We start from the raw sequence: 5,203 nt of genomic DNA, 5'->3' as shown, positions 1-5,203 counted from the left end.
TATTGAATTAAGCAATTTTGTTATTTATCCATAGTAGACACATATCTCGTATTTAATGTGGTTTCTTCTATTCAAAGAGAACTTTACATGTTCCGAGATTTAAAATCCAAATAAAATACAAGACTTAACAAAATATCTACTGACTCAAGCATAGTATACATCAGACTCATATATAATGTGACTTCTTTTATTCAGTGTAACATGTACAAGTTCTTGACATTAATAACCAAATAAAAATAATTCAAATCATAAATATTGAATTAACGAAAAGAAATCATATACACGTATTCACAGGTTTCATAGTTTTTTCTCATCCTCATCACCATCTGCAGGCCAGGAATTTGTACATGTTTGACCTATGCATGATGAACACATGGTTGTGCAAAACATTCCTGCTTTACGGCACTTACACCTCTTCGCACACCCTCCCTTACATCCACAGGATATAATAAGCAGCACTTGCTCTGGGGCTACAGGCCTATCAGTGAAGACGGGAGTCAGCACGTTACCTTTGTAGTACCAACCCCAATTTGTAGAATCTAGCTTTTCAGGATTTCCCAGCCACTCTTGTCTTGTAAAGTAAGTCCTATATGAATGGTACTTAGCTGCTGCAGAGGTTGGGGGGAGGCTCTCTAACTTGAAATTGCTGCTCATTTTGCTCACCTTCTGTGTGTACAATATGTACCGAGACTTGTCAAGAGATGTTGATTCATTACACTAATAGAGATTTAATAAAAAATTTCCCCAACCCTATCAATCTCATCATGACTTGAATCACACTATTTAAATTTATCAAACATGTCAGACTGGCTGTGGTTCTCTAAAACCGTAAGTGCTCGTTTCTTTCCAATGCTAAAAATGGCAGACACCGTATCACATCCGGTGATTGCATGGGCTAGAAGAATGTGTCGACGGGACTGACGGTGCGTTACCTCTTGCATACCACTGATCTTATTGACATTATTACGTGAGTACATCAAATATACATTCTTATATGTTACTTTGTCAATGAGCATTACTAGTAAATTAGTGTCAGTGCATACTAGTACCACTAAGCAATCAGTGTGAACCTCTGCATAACTAGTGGTTGTGCTGGTCAGTATGTAATCAGCATCTGCCTCTGCCTGTAGACATTTAACTCCTTTACTTGAGAGCTTAACTTTAATCTCTTCTATTAGCTGTGACTTGTTTGTTCTATTAGCCAAGCATGAATGTTGATTAGTAGTGACTGGATATTCAAGATCAACAATTATATTTGCAGAGACCGTGTGAAAAAGACTACGCCGGTTCTGCTCTGCAAATTTTGTTGATGTAGCATAATACCCATCAAAACATACTGTATGTATGATACATATGTGCTACAAACATCGCCATATGTGCAACCATCCACATCTGTTGGCCAAGGAACACTTTGCAGTAGATGTCCACCATCGACAATGTAATATGGATTTTGAAGGTCATCACTTGAGATGGGTACAACTGAAGCTTTTATGAGACTTGCAAGATTACTTTTATTATTCTTGCGCATCATCTCTTTATCAAATAATGCAGGAGGCTGTTTACTAAACTCATGCCGAAGGTAGGCTTCCATTTCAGATTACTTATCTATAACACATGTGACACGCATGAATAATAGTGTGGAATCTACCTCTACCACTTTGCCACGGACTGTCACTCCATTGGTGGCTGCTCCTATTGATGTAACTCGATCATTTCTTTTGAGTTTAACATCTGCAAAATTCTTACCTGTTACATTTTCAGCTGATTTCCTTCCCATCTCAAAGGCACACTCAGCATTGGCAGATGTTGGTGCCACGATACAGTTGCAAGCGAGATAAGATTTTCACTGTGCTCACCTGTGTATGAGAATACCGAGTGGTCATCAAACCAATTTCGAAAAAGGATATAGTGTTTCCTGTCACGTTCAGTCATGGAGGCTCTCATGTCAGTGTGTTGATCACTTGTCTGAGAATAAATTCCACAAAAATCTTCAACTACCTCACATATTTGAATAGTCTTTGGCAGGGTATGAATCATCCTTGCCTGAGTGCTGCTTGTGATGCCACGGCCATGTTTCAAACCTCCACGAGTCTTCAAAATCCGCATTAAAACTTGTTCTATGGTCTGGTCAGTAAAATTCCCAGACCAGAATCGGTCACTCCAGCGTATTGTCCAGTATCCAGATTCTGTATATGTAACATACTGATCCTTGTCCATGATGGTGGGGAGCTCTTTCATCTGTGTGTGGTAGAGACGGTCAGACTTTGCATATGCTAGGTGTCTACCGGAATGGAAGACGGGGATCATTGCATTGACACAAAATAGATGCATTTCCCAATTACCAGTACGCTCAGCCCGTAGAAACAAGAGCATTAGACGTATCATCTTGACATATTCAATCCACAGTTTTCCTGTTCTTGAGTTTGTAGTCAGGTTATGTTCTAGATCATCTAAAACATCTGTTAGATGAGCCACAGAGGAGTCCTGTTGAAGAGTCCCAACCTCATATTTCCCATCAAGCAGCTTTTCATGGACAACTCTAAGATGATCCAAGTTGAGTGTGTTACAAGATGTTGATGTATGAAGCATCTTCCCAACAAGAGAAGAGGCTGTCAGCATGTGTGCCCGGAGTGCACGAGCATAAGCATGCCCAGTCAGCATGTGCTTCACTGTGTTGATTCCTTAGACAGTCTCCCATAGATCAGACAGCCCACTCCCTGCCATTATATGTCCAACTGCACCCATATATGACATTAAAAGATGGAAGCCACCTAATCTCACAATAACTTTGCTAAGGTCTGGAGATGCTTGTACTATTTCAACTGCTTTCTGGTATAGTGGCTGATCAAATGTGACAGGAATAATACCCAGCCTGTACTACACATCCTGGGCATAGCAGAGGGCAGAGTAAAGGGTGTCTGGATGATTTAGACTATTATTAATGAATGGCAGAATGTCTATTCTACTTACATCATAGTGGATTTGCTTCATGAGAGTTTGATTGAAACGACTCCATAATGGGCACCATGCAGTCTGTGTTACATGGAAGCTGGCCAGCCAGATATTGTCTAAGGTTACATCTAATCTCAAGAAAGAATGGTTGGTACTGAAAGGTTCTAGTGGTTTGATTAATACATTTCTGAGACCTGGTACTTGTGGTTTTTTGTATTTTTTGGTGGGCAATTGTGCAAATCTACCAACATCTACAACGGACTGAACTTTTGTTGAACGAGGCAAGTTTTCTTCCAGAATCTCTCCAGCTGGCGTTACACCTGCGATGCCTCCAAAAACATGCCATGTTCCAAGTCCAGTCAGTGTATGAGTGTCAATGTGTGCATTGTCAAATACAGAATTCACAAATTTGTCAACCCATTCATACATTTTCTCTCTTGCAGGCAGCATTGCACTGTAGAGGCGTAATACTTCTCGATAATCATCTGCAAATGCTAGACTGCTAAGTAAATCAACTAAATCACGAGACTCGAATTTAGCATTACAGTACACTGATACTCCTAAGAGAATTGGAGAGAGAAATGATCTGGGCGTGCAGCTGATGTTATACTATGTGATATTGCAATCCTAAGGCGTCTGACCTTGATGAGATGACTAAGTAACCTTAATAGAAGTTGAGAAACACGTTCTTCCATCTTCTCATAGCTGCTCATCTCCAAAAATTTTGGATACTGGGATTTATCATATATGGTTGTCCTTATTTCATCTTCTATGAGAACTCCAGCCATGTCGACAATTTCTTCAGGTGTTAATCCAGTATTACTGTAATGTTGTCTCAGTATATTATTGCTCTCATTCAGAAATGTATAAATTGTCTCTTTACCTTGCTCGCACATAATAATCATTTCATCTTTATATCTATCTTGTAGTTTAGACTTTAGTTGTCTCGCAGTGTACACTTCACCATCTCCAGAATAATCCTTCAAAAGACCCTCTAATTCTGTCAAAAGTGTATTGGTAGTCATCATTGTTATCTAAGAGCTCACAAAGTTTGTAAAATCCTACATTTTTCTCTTCATCAACTGACCCTATAGGATGACCTTTAGGCCTTTTTGTGGGATTTTGCACAGATTCCCTACCCTTGTGAAAACTTGCCTGACAGTTATGGTGATATTTTACCTCAGCAGCAACTGTATCTCCAATGTTTTGAATACGCACATGTACTTCATTGCCCCATTTATCAGAGCGTTCTATGCCTTTCTCTTGTAATGAGCGGATAAAGTCTATAGTTCTTGATTCATGTATTTTATCACGTCTCTTATGAGGTTGTTGATTATCATAGAGTAGTCAATACACTTTCCACAATACACACTCTGATTTCGTAGGTCGAAATCGTCTGTCTGGGACCTGTGAATTGGTGCCCTGTACTCTGATCTTTTACCAGAGTTATCTGATTCTCTCTTCCTTTTCTTGACATTTTTAGGCAAGTGATAATTCTGTCACTCTTGTGTATAGGAATTGGTAATGCTCTGTTTACTAACAACTGGGTTAACCCATCCTTTATTTCACTGCTGATTGCTAAGACTTTGTCCAATCCCTTTGACCCATTGCACCCTGATCCATGTCAATGGCTTCATTGCAGAAAACACACATTGGCATCTTTCTTCCATCACTCATACCTTGAAACAAAGAAAAGTTTCTAATGTCAAACTAAATCACTGGTTCTTAATTCGTAGTTTAAAAATAATTCTCATTCGCAGATTACAAATAATCTGGAAAACAATGCCTTTGATGCCGAGAGATTGGATATTTAGAGCACAATAAGTGTGAATACAATTAGTCTTTATATAAATATATGTATATATATAAACTAATGTAGTTTATATATATATATATATATATATATATATATATATATATATATATATACATATATATATATATATATATAATATATATATATATATATATATATATATAAAATACAAAGGTGAGATATTTTGAGATGATACCAGATGAATATTATATAAAGTACCTGAACAGCCTTATCTGATGAAATGTGGTGTAATCACGAAGGATCTGTGTGGTAGACTAAGTGTCTGGGAACGGCTCACCAGTGAGATACGGGAAGTAGCTTAAATACAGGTCCAGGACGAGTTCACTTTTCCTCACCTCCCCTTACAATGGCTATCACAGTGTATTAGGGAAAGGGAGGGGGTATATGGTATATGTAGGAGAATTGAAAAGAGGA

General features: G+C 38.4%; 1 pseudogene; it reads right to left on the bottom strand.

Annotated features, from left to right (window-relative positions):
• Positions 1-2,682: 2,682 nt before the first annotated feature.
• Positions 2,683-5,203, bottom strand: part of LOC137614991 (uncharacterized) — a 5,181-nt pseudogene continuing 2,660 nt past the window's right edge.

Source organism: Palaemon carinicauda, chromosome 21 (assembly GCF_036898095.1).
Source record: "Palaemon carinicauda isolate YSFRI2023 chromosome 21, ASM3689809v2, whole genome shotgun sequence".
Classification (NCBI taxonomy): Eukaryota; Metazoa; Arthropoda; class Malacostraca; order Decapoda; family Palaemonidae; genus Palaemon; species Palaemon carinicauda.
The sequence above is the reverse complement of the archived record's forward strand: the minus strand, read 5'-3'. Positions and strand labels throughout refer to the sequence as shown.